This window comes from Felis catus, chromosome D2 (assembly GCF_018350175.1).
Source record: "Felis catus isolate Fca126 chromosome D2, F.catus_Fca126_mat1.0, whole genome shotgun sequence".
NCBI lineage: Eukaryota > Metazoa > Chordata > Mammalia > Carnivora > Felidae > Felis > Felis catus.
In genome coordinates, this window is record NC_058378.1 from 26,201,532 (window position 1) to 26,218,681 (window position 17,150).

The 17,150-nt window shown below is 35.4% G+C and overlaps 1 long non-coding RNA gene across 1 annotated transcript in view; it reads right to left on the minus strand.

Moving 5' to 3' along the window:
• LOC102899761 overlaps positions 1-17,150 on the minus strand; it is a 37,050-nt gene that overhangs the window by 8,891 nt on the left and 11,009 nt on the right. Inside the window, exon 3 of the long non-coding RNA XR_002736641.2 lies at positions 7-82. This is a non-coding gene — a long non-coding RNA (uncharacterized LOC102899761). The remainder of the gene's footprint in view (positions 1-6; positions 83-17,150) is intronic.

Below are 17,150 nucleotides of genomic sequence, written 5' to 3' on the forward strand. Positions count from 1 at the left end.
TGTTACCTAATTGCATTTGGATCATTAGCTTAATCTTGAATGCGAAGTGAGATTAGGCATCCATCCATACTCCATTTTCTATCTTAAAGAGAAAAGTCAATATCTTACCATTACATATTACATTGGCAGTATGTTTTTCTAAATATCCTTTATCATATTGCAGATATAGTTTTAGTTTTATTTTAAAAGAAATAATCAATGGGCACTAAATTTTGCCAAACCTTTTCCCCCACCTATTGAGATGATTATATACTTTTGTTCTTTATTCTATTAATGTAATGAATTGCACTGATTGGTTGTAAATATTAAAACAACTCTCAACTCCTGAGATAAACCCCAGTTTTGGACATGATATGCTATCTATATATCTATCTACATATATATATTTATGCTCTCTCTCTCTCTCTCTCTCTATATATATATATATATATATATATTTCTGGACTTAATTTGTTGATGCTTTGGGCATTTATGTTAATTAAAGACAATGCTTTACAATTTTTTTTTTAATTTAATGAATTTGAGTTAGATAGTGTTTTCCCCTTCTTTATTTTTTGAGGCATGAAACTTTTGTGATTCTGTGTACCCTTCAGAATCTTCCACTTTTGGTTAAGGAATTGAGTCAATGTAGGAACATTGGATTTTCTCCCTAGGAATATGAAATCAGGTGTCAGAGAATAAAGAATATTGTCAAGCTCCTCAGTAGGTGCTGTGAAGATGAAGAATCTGGGTTTGAACCATTGGAAACCCACCAATCAGAAAGATAGAATTTCCTGGGTTCTGTGCTGACAGCTTAGAGCCTGGAGCCTGCTTCGGATTCTGTGTCTCCCTTTCTCTCTGCCCCTTCCCCACTCATGCTCTGTCTCTCTCTCAAAAAATAAATAAACATTTTTAAAAAATTTAAAAATGGGCCTCCTGGGTGGTTCAGTCGGTTAAGTGTCCAACTTTGGCTCAGGTCATGATCTCATCATTGTGGGTTCGAGTCCCACATCAGGTTCTTTGCTGACAGCTCAGAGCCTGGAGCCTGCTTTGGATTCTCTGTCTCCTTCTCTCTCTCTGTCCCTCCCCCACTCATGCTCTGTCTCTCTCTCTCTGTCTCTCTCTTTCTCTCTCTCAAAAATAAATTAACATTAATTTTTTTTTTTAGAAAGGTAGCTAGAATTAGAGAAAATGACCTTGAAGTAGAGAGGAAGCATGAGACCATGAGCGAGAGAGATAGATACTTTCTACTTTCAAGGTACAGTTTCTCTTGAAGGAACTGCACTTTCTTTCCTCACATTTCATAAAATTCCCCTAAAGTTTAAAATAAATTCTCTTTTATGGGAGACTAAGGGTGGAAGAACATTACCAAAATGAGCTCCGGTTGCCATTTATATATTTCTTTGTTATGTGTTTTTAAAAATTGGGTTTGGGGCAATTGGGTGGCTCAGCTGGTTAAGCTTCCGACCTTTGGTTTCAGCTCAGGTCATGATCTCACAGTTAATGGGTTCGAGCACTGTGTGTTCTGTGCTGACAGTATGGAGCTTGCTTGGGATTCTCTCTCTGTCTCTCTGTCTCTGTCTCTCTCTCTCCCCCTTCCTCTCTGTCTTTCAAAATAAATAAATAAAAACCAAAAAATTTGGGTTTGATTTTGGAAAATACAATTTGAAAAGTGTGAACAATTCTCAGAGGACAGAAAGGAGATAGAGGTAGGGAGGTTGACAAGCATTCTGGCAGCTTGCAGTAATTTATTAATATTCCATTTCTTTAATCAAATAGCTGACTGATATGACATTACCGGTGAAAGCCTGGTTAAATTTTACTCCCATCTCTATATTATGTGCAGAGTATGCTTTATTTATGACATATATAAATTCAATATGTAACCTTTGTGTTTCATAAGTATATTTTTGTCCCTAATGGAATCTTATAACGAAATGCTTTAAAAACCTCTGAGACTTTTGGGTACTCAAACAACTTTAAGTTTAAATTAACTTAAGAATTGATTTCCACTTCAAGCAGTGTTTTACGAAATGCAAAGTATAGATTGGACTACGTCTTCAAGAAAGAATCTTCAAATTGATAAGTCTAAATTTTACCCTTGAACACTGTTTCAGCTTAACACTGTTTAGACATGAAAAGCCCCACGACACCTAATTTAGTGGCAAATGCATACAAATATCCCCAAGGAAATTTCTTCTCAGCTAATAGCCAAAGTGTGAAAACTGCCTTTTACTCAGGTGGCTGTTTTCCACCCTCATCCTCTGGAACGGGCAGGGCATATATATATATATATATATATATACACACACACACACACACACACACACACACACACATATATATATATATTCTCTTTTATATATACCCAGGAGAGAATCCTGAGAGAATAAGAAAGAAAGAAAGAAAGAAAGAAAGAGAAGGAAAAGAAAAGAAAAGAAAAGAAAAGAGAAGAAGAAAAGAGAAAAGAAAAGATACCTGAATTTAGAGCATTTTTATCTTCAAATCGTGTTAGGTCTGCTCTTTGTTCACTTGTGATTTCATAAATAATGACATCTCTGGTTAGCATTGATTTAGTAGAAACCTTATTCTTTATAATTCTGTACACTTTTTCTAGATAATTTTGTATTCTCCCACAGCATGGATAGCCTTTGTCATCATAAGGACTATTGGACTGTTTATTTTTGGTTTAAAAATCATATACGTATTTATGTATACATATGTATATATATGCGCAAATGTATATGTGTATGTGTATATTCTTCTGAACTCTCTTTGGAAACTAGTGTGTTTTATATTAATGTTTTAAAAAAATCTACATGTTGGTGTAAAACTGTAGAAAATGATCATCTGGGATTTACTTATTTGGAAAAATGAATTGATAAAATGATTGCCAATGGATGGGCCCGAAATGAATAATTTTTCAGTCCACTTTCACTATTGAATTTATTTTATTTTTAAATGATTTTAAGTTAAATTTCAGTTAGCTAATATGCGTGCAACATTGGTCTCAGAAGTAAAATTTAGTGGGGCCCCTGGGTGGCTCAGTCAGTTGAGCCTCCGACTTCGGCTCAGGTCATGATCCCGTGGTTCCTGAGTTGGAGCCCAGCATTGGATTCTGTACTGACAGCTCAGAGCCTGAAGCCTGCTTCAGAGTATGTGTCTCCCTCTCTCTCTGCCCCTCCCTTGCTCATGCGCTGTCTCTGTCTCTCAATAATAAATAAACATCAAAAAAATTAAAAAGAAGTAAACTTTAGTGATCACTTACATACAACACCCAGGGTTCATCATAACAGGTGCCCTCTTTAATACCCATCACCCATCTATTGAATTCAGATGTACATTGGATATTATTTTTTAAAAGATCTTTTGCATTTTCTTTAAAATTCTTTCATATTTGAGCTTTGTCCATGAAAGAGGGGCTGGTTACTGAGAGCTTGGATGGGAGGGCAATGGGGTTGGGGGACTTCAATTCTTCTCATTTAGTCTGAAGCAAGAAGTCCACTCCCTTATTCGATTTTCAGAATAAGGATGGGAAATGGGGAGTTGCATGTACTTTATTTGAAGCTTCAGACACCAGAATGTTTCACACCTATGAAAGGAAAAGTTTCCAGTCTTGCCAATTTATCAGAAGGCCAGTTAGGCTGAAATTAGGGATGTTTCTGACTACAGGGTCTCTGGAAAGCCCAGACACAGATAAGATATAATTTGTACAGGGAAATTTGGTAATAGGGAAATGCAGTAGAACATTACCATAGGGTTGGACCTGCGGAAAGCCCAGTCGCTGGCCCTTATTTGAACCTTGGTCAATTTCCTACCCAGAAAGCATGAACTTTCCTCATGTTTCTACTTCCTTTCTACCATGAAATGAAAACTGTGCCCTCTCAGGAGTCAGTAAACAAGGATATCGTATGCAGCAAGTTTTAATTCTTTCATCAGATAAGTTTATCTTATAAGTTTAATTCTTTCATCAGATAAGTTTATCTTATAAGTTTAAAACAAGTTCCAGAGAAAGCTAACATTTAAAAAGTGTGGCGTTTAGTTCTTCACAGACCACACAAATCTTCCATATCAGTATGTCCATATTTTGGAAAGCTTTTATTTTGAACTAATTTGAAACTTACAGAAATGTTGCAAACATTGGATAGAGAGTTTCTATTTACTCCTCACCCAGCATCCACTAATGTTAACACCTTACTAACAGGATATTGTCAAACCAGGAAATTAACATTCTTTATTCAAATTTTACTGGTTTCTCTACTAATGTCCATTTTCTGTTCTAGAAGACTATCTAGGATACTGCGTTACATTTACCTACTTTTTAATTAAGAAACTTTATTTTTTAATTTTTTTTTAAATTTACATCAAATTAGTTATCATATAGTGCAACAATGATTTCAGGAGTAGATTCCTTAGTGCCCCTTACCCATTTAGCCCATCCCCCCCTCCCACAACCCTCCAGTAACCCTCAGTTTGTTCTCCATATTTATGAGAAACTTTATTTTTAGAGCAATTTTAGGTCACAAAAAATTATGTGGAAAATACAGTGTTTTAATATGCCCCCATCCCCACACATGGATAACCTCCCCTATTATCAACATTTCTTATTAGAGTAGTACATTTGTTATAGTCCATGAACCTACACTGACACATCATTATCACCCAAAGTCCAGAGTTTACACTAAGGTTCACTCTTAGTGTTGTACATTCTATGGGTTTGACAAATGTAAGTGACATGTATTATCAAATAGTTTCATGGTCCTAAAAATTCTCTATGCTCTATTCATGCCTTCTTCCTCCTTAACCCCTGGAAACCATTAATCTTTTTGCTATCTCCATAGTTTTGCCTTTTCCAAAGGCAAAGGACTGTTGGAATCCCACATTATGTCACTTTTCCAGATTGACCTTTCACACTTAATGAAATGCATTTAAGTTTCTTCTTTGTTTTTTCATAGTTTGATAGCTCATTTCTTTTTAGTGATAAATAACATTCCATTGTCTAGATACACCAGTTTATTAATCCATTCACTTACTGAAAGACATCTTGGTTACTTCCATGTTTGAGCAATTATGAATACAGCTACCATAAACATCTCTAAACATGAAACATCTACTATAAACATAAAAGATACATTTTATGTCCACACAAATTGAAAACATGATGTTTTCATGTTTGAAACATATAACATAAGATTTCATGACTTGAACACTTATCAAAATATAAGTGTTGGGTTATATATATATATATATATATATGTATATATATATATATATATATATATATATATATATATATACTGGGTGTGTGTGTGTGTGTGTATATATATATATATATATATATATATATACCAATTCATGAGGGTAAATACCAAGAGGTGTGACATCTGGATCAAATGATAAGCATATGTTCAGTTTTGTAAGAAAATGTCAAATTGTCTTCCAAAGTGTCAGTACCATTTTGCCTTCCCACCAGAAATGGATGAGAGTTCCTGTTGCTCCGTGTTCTTTCCAGCATTTGCTGGTGTCAGTGTTCTGGATATTGGTCATTCTAATAGGTGTTAGGGTTGCATTTAGTTTTTATTTCTCTTCGTGTCCTCCAATTTTCAATAATTCCTCAAGCTTTTTTTTTTTCTTTCATGATCTTGAAACTTTTGGAGAATTATCGGTTATTTTCTAGAATGTCCCTCCATTTGGATTTGTCTGATATTCTCTCATGATCAAAATGAGATGAATTTATGCTGTTTTGACAATAATACTAAGTGCTTTTTTTTCTTTGTCCATGTGTCTTACCAAGGGGTTTATGAGACTAATATGATAATATTATGAGTTGGGATATTAAACTTACCCAATTGGTTATGATGGTCTTTGCTGTTTCTGGACTATACATTACTAATCTTTGTAGTAAAGAAGTATATCTTAGGGGAAATACTTTAAAGTCATCCAAACCATTTTTCTCTTCAAACTCCTACCAAATATTAGCATCAATAGCTGGGTCTAAGAGTTAAAAAAAAAAAAAACAATATTATCAACACTTATCCTTCCTTATTGGAAAGGAGATGGAACATAGATTGGACTCAGGAATGACAGCTATATTTTCTCCTAAACAATTGTATGGATCAGCAGGAACTTTTATTTTTACCTTACTCTTTTCATTTTTTCCCCCTAGGGGACATGGGGGAATAGAAAGTATTGAGAATTGGGAATTCATTGTTGGACATTGGGCATCTTAATTTTAACTGACTGTTGGGCAGTCTAGTAGAGTTATTAAGCATGGAATTCTTATTAATCAAATTCTTAGGAAAAAGTTAGGGCTGCAGATAAATCCTGGGGTTGTCAGAATGCAGATGGTACTAACCATAGGACCAGATGACATCACTTAAGGAGGGAGTATTGGTAGTGAAAGAAAGGAATTGTGAATTAAGCACATGACAACCCATTATTTAGGAAGTAGGGAAAAGAGGAGACTGAAAAGGATGCTGAGAAGGAAATACAAAAGGAGTGGGATTAAAATGAAGGGTGCTTGATATACCACGGCTAAAGAAAGAAAGGATTTCAACAAGGAATGATTATCTATTTTGTCAAATGCAGTAGAAATGGCCACCAAAATGATGATCGAGAACAAACCACTGGATTTAGCAAGATGGTATTCATATACCTAAGGTAATGTACTGCAGAGCCGATTCTAACTTACTTTTTCCTCTTTATGCTATCATCCTGATGGCCTGCTCCTTGCAAAGACAGCATATCATTGTATTTCCAATTTCAACCTATTTTTTTCTCCCATTCTAAGGTTTTAGGTAGGTTCAGGGACATGCTTATAAGAAATCGACACACATTCCTCCTTGGGTGACAGCTATTCTTTGTGGAAAGTACCATCTACTTGTGACCAATGTGTGTTTCCTGACACCTTGCAAGGCATAAATGTTTTCTTGAACATCTTCATGAACCAGGTTCAATTTTCCTGCATTGGACAGCCTTGTTTTCATAGATTTTATTTTGTGCTTGTTTTTATTTCCTAGTTTCACTGACGATTCAGTTTCCTTTTCTGTTTATTCTTTTCCTTCTTTTTCTTTTTAAAACAGGTTTCAAAGAAAGGACAGTAGCAGTCCATTTTTTATTCACTGTGTCTCTACCTACATGCAATAAAGTTATATAAAACAAAGCTCTGTATTGTTTTGTTCCCAATTACAATACAACTCAACAGTTACCTGAAATGGAACCTGGAACTTAGAAGCAGACATTCAATAAATATTTATTAAATAAGTGAAAAAAATATTTTACTGGAAGTTCAGTTAGTTCAAAATCACACTTCAAAACTCCATGATCTCTAGTTATTTTATTTTAATTTTTTTTAATTTTATTTATTTTGAGAGAGAGTGTAAGTGGGGGAAGGGCAGAAAGAGGAAGAGAGAATCCCAAGCAGGCTCCATGTTTTCATCACCCAGCCCAACACGGAGCCCAGTCCCACAAACTATGAGATCATGACCTGAGCAGCAATCAAGAGTCAGACGCTTAACCCACTGAGCCACGCAGGCACCCCTCTACTTCTTCTTCTTCTTTTTAATGTGATATTCTCTGAAATGTATGGAGTTCATTATATTTTTTCTAATTTTTAAATTCTATTTGCTCTATAAAAGATTTTTGAGGGAGTTGTTGTTTCTGTTTTGATTTGTTACCATTCCTTCAAGTAGTTGTTTTTTTTTTTTTCAAATGTTTGGTCATTCAAAACTATCTGCTAATCTTTACATTTTAGTTGTCTTAATTACCTTTTTTTTTTTTTTTCTTTTTTCTTTTTTTTTGGTATCCTATCTGGGGATTATGGGATACAGAAAGATATGGTATCTGGATGGATTTTCTGTTTGCTTTTCTCCTGGAATGTGTGTGGCCTATAATTCTTATCTCTTCAGTTACAGGGCTAACATTCAATTATTTAATCTAAGGCAAATAGTTCTGCTTCCAGTTACTTAGCCCAAATGAAGAATATGTTAGTAGTCAACGCTCCTTACTGTTCTGACTTGTTGATTAATTAATCAGTTTGATGAATACCCTCAGGCTTCTTAATCTGGGCTTGGAGCTTCACTGAACTGTTCTTAATTTTCTCTTCTGTTCAAGCGGAATTTCTAGACTCATTTTATCTATCTTCCAGATTGTTAAAATGCATTTTCTTGTACATGTCAACATCAAATAGACATAATGCTTCACAGCTAGCACCAGAGGTTAGAAACAACGGAGGCTTAAATAAGGAAGAAGTTGGAAACTTCTTACCAAATCCAGGGGCTAGGAGTCCAAAATACACCTGGGGGTCTCACAGTGTTTTCAGAGCCTCAGGTTCCTACCTTTGTGTCCACTATACTTAGCTTATCAAGGTACAGTGGTATCGTGGAGCTCCAGCCACTAGGCCTACATTGCAGATAGGAAGTGGGAACAGCGAAGGCAAGAAGAACACATAAAAGCTGTCTGTACCCCTCCTAAGGAACTTTCTCTGAGGTCTCACCTTATAAATCCCTTATGCTTCACTGACTACAGCGGGCTGTAAGAAGCTAGGGCATGGAATCATATAGTACAGTACTACTTAAAGTGTGATCCTTGGATGATGCTGGCCTACAAAATGTTGGCTTCTCTTCTATGAAGAGATTAATAGAGAAAGTGAGAGCGAGTAATGGGAAACTCGATAGAAATTTGACAGTTGGACAACATATGAATTGTATTTTACAAAATAAATGAACCACATCAGATTAGGAAGAATAAGTAAAATGAAATAAAAATAAAATCCTGGTCCTTCACCTGGAATAGAAGTGGATTCTTTGATCACTGAAGAAACAGAGAATGGAGATTGGGAAGTCAACTAGACACCTCTACCACAGTGATAATCTCGATAAGGCTGCTGACAAAGGACAGAGAGCGGAGGCTCCAGAATTTCCACATGGTAGTTACCCTGGGACTTGACAACTTCTTTCCAACTTTTCCCAAGAAAGTATTTCCTGGGGAATATCTAGATTTCTGGCTTGGTAAGAGGTAAAGGAGAAAATATTAACTGATTATGCAGAATTGGATTAAATGATAGAGCTTATAGCATGAAGGGGTAGGGGATGGGATGAAGGTATGTTTAGAAATACATTCAAAAAATAAGGGAGAGCGGTTGCGTAGAGTAGAAATGCAAGATCTGTTCTGACTCTGAATAAATGACATAAAAGCAATTTGTAATAGACACCCATTTTTTTTCAAATTTGAGAATGCATTTTGAGATCTTTAGTTAGGAAAAAAAATCCCTTATTGATTTGCTGAATATGGGCAGATATATTTTTGAGTTAAAGAAAACAGATTTATAATAAATCAAAATAATAACATTGTTTGATTTTAACTAGTTAGTATTTATTCCAACATACAATATGAACATTTAGTTTACATTTTTAAAAAAAATTTTAATGTTTATTTATTTTTGAAGGAGAAAGAGACAAAGTGTGATTGAGGGAGGGGCAGAAAGAGAGGGAGACACAGAATCTGAAGCAGGCTTCAGGCTCTGAGCTGTCAGCACAGAGCCCGATGTGGAGCTTGAACTCACAAACTGCGAGATCATGACCTGAGCCAAAGTTGGACGCTCAACCGAGTCACCCAGGCACCCCCACATTTTTTTTTTACTTGCACATGATTTCAAATAAATTATAATGTAATGTCTTATCACTAAATCAACTTGAGAGTGCTATGGACTGAATTGTGTTCCCTCAAAATTTATATGTTGAAACCCCAACCCCTAACGTGATGATATTTGGAAGTGGAGTCTTTGGGAGCTAATTAGTTATGAGGATGGAGTTCCCATCCTGTTGTTATGAAAAACAAAAACAAAAACAAAAACAAAAACAAAACAAACATGTGAGGACACAGCAAGAAGACAGCCATCTGTAAGCCAGGAACCTTGATTTTGGACTTCTTGATCTCAGTCTTCCCAACTATGAGAAATAAATTTCTGTTTTTTAAGCCACCTTCTCTGGTATTTTGTTATAGAAGCCTGAGTAGACTAATACATAAGGTTAATAGAGAAGTACCATTTCTTCATGAAGTCAAGATACTTAGGGAATTGACATTATATTCAAATGTATTTTGCTTAATATTTTAATTTTCTTCATGCCATTAATACATGTGCTTGGAGGAATAAACACTCCAACTAAAACGGCATTTATTTCAACAGATCAGATCTATGAAATAATATTTTATGATCACCTTCCCTAGGTACTCATACCACTATAGTGAATTTAGTCATGTCTTTCACTTGGTTATTGTCTTTTGGTTAATTTGTTAAGACAAGTCCATTGAATTATACAGATTTTATTCTTTTATTCTTTGGCTAATTTTGCATGCATCATAAATATATAAATATTTTATTAAATATATAACTCCAATATTGCAACATTTTAGAATATATGTTAAAAACCTTCAGGATTTATTTATTTTTCCAAATGGCACATAGGATTTTAGGATCAAGAGACAGAATTTAATCAAATTATAGGATTTCAACATCTAGTCACATTTTAATCATATTCTCATCAATCCTAATTCTAAATAAAAGGTGGAGAAAACACAATACTATAACCTGTTCTTAAAAATTGAATAATCTTGGGGCGCCTGGGTGGCTCAGTCGGTTAAGCGTCCGACTTCAGCTCAGGTCATGCTCTCACGGTTCCTGAGTTCAAGCCCTGCGTCGGGCTCTGTGCTGACAGCTCAGAGCCTGGAGCCTGTTTCTGATTCTGTCTCCCTCTCTCTCTCTGACCCTCCCCTGTTCATGCTCTGTCTCTCTCTGTCTCAAAAATAAATAAATGTTGAATTGAATAATCTAGGAGTACGTTTTCTATTTTATTGTGATATCTCAATTGGCTATTCCAATTTAGTCATACCCGTGATTCATTAAAAAGCATTTTCTCTTCTGAAACATACTCCCCTATCCTGAGTAAATTTGCTTGAATGATGTCATTTACATAGGTTTGGGCTTATATCCCATTTCTTGAAGTGGATTTCAGGATTCAAAAAGAAATTATGCTTATAAATTTTGAAGGTAAGGACCCTCTAAGAACAGTGTGCCCCATTCAATGTGACAATTAGTCCCTAATGTACTGGGACCTAAGTAAATGATATGTGCATATATAAACAGTATTAAAGGAAAGTGAAATTCAAACAGTCAGGTCCTAGTAAAGTGGACCTGCTATTACAGCAGATAACATGAAAGTTGTATGGAACCAGAGAAGACCCTGAATAGCCAAAGTAACATTGAAAATGAAAGGCAAAGCTGGAGGCCTTACAACTGTGGGCTTCAAGATATATTATAAGACTGTAATCATCAAGGCAGTATGATACTGGTACAAAAACTGACACATAGACCAGTGGAACAGAATAGAGAACCCAAAAATCGACCGACAAATATATGGCCAACTAATCTTTGACCAGGCAGGAAAGAGTATCCAATGGAAGAAAGACAGTCCCTTCAACAAATGGTGTTGGGAAAACTGACAGCGACACACAGAAGAATGAATGAATATGGACCACTTTCTTACACCACACACAAAAATAAATTCAAAATGGATGAAAGACCTAAATGTGAGACAGGAAATCAACAAAATCCCACAGGAGAAAACAGGCAGCAACCTCTTTGACTTTGGCTGTAGCAACTTCTTACTAGACATGTCTACAGAGGCAGGGGGAATAAGAACAAAAATGAACTTTTGGGACATTATCAAGATAAAAAGCTTCTGCCCAACAAAGGAAACAATTAACAAAGCTAAAAGGCAACCGATGGAATGGGAGAAGATATTTGCTAATGATATATCAAATAAAGAGTTAGTATCCAAAATCTATAAGTAACTTGTCAAATTTTACAGCCAAAAAACAAATAATCCAGTGAAGAAATGGGCAGAAGACATGAATAGACACTTTTCCAAAGAAGATATCCAGATGACTAACAGACACATGAAAAGATGTCCAACATCAGTCATCATCAGGGAAATATGAATCAAAGCCACAATGAGATGTCACCTCACACCTGTTAAAATGGCTTCAATGAACAACTCAGGAAACAACAGATGTTGGCAAGGATGTGGAGAAAGGAGAACCCTTTTGCACTGCTGGTGGGAATGCAAACTGGTGCAGCCACTCTAGATAATAGTATGGAGGTTCCTCAAAAAAATGAAAAAGAGAACTCACTATGACTCAGCAATTGCACTACTAGGTATTTATCCAAAGGATACAAAAATACTGATTTAAAAGGGTACATGCACCCCAATGTTTATAGCCGTGCTATTGACAATGACCAAAATATGGAAAGAGCCAAATGTCCATTGACTGATGAATGGATAAAGAAGGTGTCATATATATCTACAATGGAATATTACTCAGCCATTAGAAAAGAATGAAATCTTGCATTTGCAACAACATGGGTGGAACTGGAGGGTATTAAGCTAAGTGAATAAATCAGTCAGAGAAAGGCAAATATCATATGATTTCACTCATACGTGGAATTTAAGAAACACAACAGATGAGCATAAGAATGGAAGGAAAAATAAGATAAAAACAGAGAGGGAAGCAAACCAGAAGAGCCTCTTAAATACAGAGAACAAACTGAGGGTTGCTGCAGGGGAGGAAGGTGGGGGGATGGGTTTAATGTGTGAGGGGCATTAAGGAGGACACTTATTGGGATGAGCACTGGGTTTTATATGTAAGTGATGAATCCCTGGGTTCTACTTTTGAAACCAATACTATACTGTATGTTGACTAACTTGAATTTAAATACATAAATTTTAAATAATAATAAAATATATAAATATTATTGCAATTATCTGCTCTCAATGATACTGAGGGATAGTAGTGGGCAACAAAGAGGGTGTCTTCTGACAATATAAAGCACAATCTTTTGATATCTTGAATTCATTTTGTGATATTTAAAAGTGGACTTCAGAATAGATATTTTTATAATGAAGCATAAGAATGATCTTAAAAAAAGCAAAAGAAAATTGCACATAGAAACTTTCCGTGTTCATCCTCCACCTGATGCTTTTCAAGGGTTCTGAACTATCCATAGCCACCTGATATGCCACCTAATGTGAAAGGTCTGATCATTTGGTAGCAACACATTTTATTTATAAGAGCTTTATAATATATTTTAATATCTGATAAAGAAAAGCAGCCATATTCTCCTTTCTATTTTCCTCAGATTTAGTTGATATTTAGTTGGCATATTTATTCTTCCAGAAAAATGTGAAAATAAACTTTTCAGCTTCAACAAAAAGGTATTAGGAAGTGTTGGGTTTTTATGAAGCTCCATAAATATCAGCACTAATAGCGAAAACACATTAAGCTGATAAAGTACCACCTTTGTTATCAATAAAGGTTAGTTGGAAAGACATGTCTTAGATGTTATAAAATGTTTAGAGTTTCCTAAACCTGTGTCCCCAAATGAGACTTCACCAGGTAGTCATTGACGGTACCGGAAACTACAGGTGCTGTAAGGCACAGAAAATATTCTAGTTAGCTTGTTGCAGACAACACATCAGACAGTGTACTCTCTAGGGGCAAACCAATTTCAAAGAAAGAGAAGGGGTATATGTGGGGTCAATTCATGTCTATTTCTTTAGTCTAAACTTGGTCAACAGAAAATATACTCCTTTCATGCTTAAGGTAGCTGGTGCATTGATTTAGCAGACGCATTAAACTAATGTTAAGCTTCTATACCGAAGGGCAAAGGAACAGGAACTGTGGCTTCCCTTCCAATAAGTAGAATAAAAAATAGATGTACGCAGTATTTATGAGTTAATTTGAGATTGCTTTAAACATTTCTATACTGTTTTCTTGCCAAATAAAATTCTCTCTCTTTATTTAAAGTTTATTTCTTTATTTTGAGAGAGAGAGAGAGAAAGCGCACAGCAGGGGAGAGGCAGAGAGAGAGAGAGAGAGAGAGAGAGAAGAGAGAGAATCCCAAGCAGGCCCCACCCTATCAGCACAGACCCCAACACGGGGTTCGATCTCAGGAACCGTGAGATCATGACCTGACCAAAATCAAGAGTCAGAGCTTAACCAACTGAGCCACCCAGGAGCCTGGAAATTATATCTTTTAATTTAATAAAGTTCTACAACATTAAAAGTAAGCTAGAATATGTTTGTTAAAAGATGTGGGCCTGCAACCTATTTTGAAAATCACTTTTTGACAAATATTGGTTATTTTATGATTAACAATTGTTTAGCTTTTTAAGGTTCCTCTTGAATCATTTATAATTTATACTTTGCAAAATATTTCCATTCTCGTTTTATCTTGATGCTAACCTCTATTGGCATAGAGTTGTACCTAATATTTTCCGTAATGTCTTTAATCTCTTCCATATCTAGATGCTATTTAGTTTATTCTCATTTTAATTCTCAGTGCTTAAACTTTGACACATGGTAGGAATATAATAAACAGGCATCGATTGCATTTGTTTTCAGAAATATATTCCAGAAACAGTTTAAGAGAATGACACGAATTTGATCTATATGCCTTGGCATTGGCTGAGTTCTCATAAAGGAAACATAAGATTTCACACTGATTATTTATCCTACATTGTATACCTGTCAAGTACTATTGTTAAAGGCAAAAATAATTTTAGCAACAAGGATATTATATGAGAAAATCGAGTTTAATAATAAAATATTTATGACACCAATACAATTGTGGCAATACAAATAATTTATTTTGCTGTCTGCTTAATGTATTGGGGAGAAGTATTGAAGATAGACCCTGGATACATGTGACACATTTTTCTCTCTATCTTCCATTAAGAATGTTAAAACAAAAGTTACCTTATATTTTATCCCAAATACACAAGTTGTTTTATGGAATCATAAAGTCTGAACTTACTAGACAAGGGATTTTTTTTTCACCTTTCCCCTCCTACATTTTTTTTTGTTTGTTTTGAATCTTTGTTTTACTTTGTTTTCCATTCCTTCTTATGAATCATAATTTGATATTTCATGGAGGTAGAAGATTGGGATGGAAAGGGATGCAGTTAAAGTATCAGAGGGATAAAAAGTAGAAAGGAAGGAAAAAAGAAAGGCTTAGCTTTAAAAAAATCTCAGATCACTCAAATTTAAGCACAGATTTTTCTCCCACAGAGACATGGATGTATGAAGGGCGGATCCCAAAGTACTATAGACTTGGGAGTGCGGATGACATCCATAATTAATTTTAACACAGTGCTAGTTATTAAATTACTGTATTTCAGCTCGAAATTCACTTTTATTCTCTGCCTTCTGAGGTTGGAGCTGAGCTCTCCATCACCATTTCTGCTTTACTCTCTCACTCTAGGTAAGGTTCTACTAATCAGGACAGTTGGGCTACAGGAGGGATATGGGATTTGCTTCTTCTGTTTCCTGTGTTTTGTGTCATCCCGGTAGACGTCACACATGAGGAGCGCTTCTTTATTCAGGGAAGCAAGAATGGGTCCTTCTTCCAGCCAGATCCAGTCTACTACTTTTGCAACATTCTCAAACCATCTTCATTGTTCCCCACTCCATGAAAGCCTGCACCAGCCAAGAAACACCTTCTCTCGGGACTTCCTAGTTTTAGCGCTATGGGGGTCCCCTTCCTACATTTTAATAATTCCAATATCTTCTCTTTGTTGCCTCCTTTTGTTCCCCTGACCATAGTAGTGGCGTTGCCTCCTGCAGTTGCTACCTCCATGATCTCTCACATTTCTCTTTTTTAACTTTTAGTTACACAAGTAACAGCTTTATATGCAGTTAATAATTCTTTCCCTTAGATTCTCTCCGTGTCTCTGACAAGTGATTTCTATTTTCTTACTGGACCCTGACTGATAGAAACACTGGTCCAGTGGTCAAGAGAATTTGGTTATCATTTTATTTGCCTTAATTATTTATGAGCTATCCTGTTGTGGAGAGTATGTGAATTTCAGTATTGAATAAACTAGAGTTCCAACAATGCTCCATGACCACCTTACCCCTGATTGGGGATTGGGGATTTGCGGGATTTGGGATCCTTTTCCCTTTCTAAGCTTCAGTCTTCTCAACTGAAACGAACACCTACTCCCAGGATTGTGGGAATTAAATGTAACAATGTTTTCAAATCATGTAGGACGTGCTCATTAAGTGATACAGATGGTAATTATGCCGAAGATTATGATCCAGGCACAGGGATAAGTTTCAATGATTCAGAAGCAAAAGTTTTATACTTAATTGACTTGTCTTATTTTAAGGCCTGAAATTCTAAACTCTGAATTCTAAAATCAAGTGATAGGCCAAAGTTACAAAATTAGTGACAAATATTAGACTCCTGATTATACCTAGAGACTTTCAACATGCTCATCCACCAGAACCTTCAAAGTAACACACCATTTCACTTAAGTTTATCATTCCATAGTGGAATCCTGAAAGATAACACTGTTAAGTTAAACACTGGCTGACAATATCAAAGATTGTGATATTATATAGGAAAGTAAAGGATGATAATGAAACTTATTTAAAAAAATAAAATCATGTCATTTTAATAATAAGAAAAAAGAGCCAAGGGGAAATTAAATTTGTGTTTAGTAATAGAAACAGTAGGATATGTTGTTTTGATCGTGGACTTGGCTGGCATCAGACTGCCTGAGCTCAAATCTAGATAATACTTTTGCTAGTTTTGTGAACTTGGACAATTTTTTTGACTTCACTGTGCCTCCGTTTCTTCCTTTATCAAACAAAGATAATAATTCCTAACACATAAGTGTAAATTATCTGTTACAAATAAAGCACTTAGAATATTGCTTTTCGTGTGGAAAAAAAGTTTGCATTTTATCAAATTTTACGTTCACATAACAATAGGTTACTAGAAAAATGTCACCTTCCTTAAGAGACTCTTAAAAACTGAGAACAAACTGAGGGTTGATGGGGGGTGGGAGGGAGGGGAGGGTAGGTGATGGGCATTGAAGAGGGCATCTTTTGGGATGAGCACTGGGTGTTGTATGGAAACCAATTTGACAATAAGTTTCATATATTAAAAAAATAATTAAAAAAAGTCAACTTCTTGCCCCTTTTTAATGTTATAGGAAATGTGGCTTTAATTGCAAGGAACTTCAAGGAATTACTTGGACTATATGTAATTTTTAAAACACAAGACTGATGGGGCACCTGGGTGGCGCAGTCGGTTAAGCATCCGACTT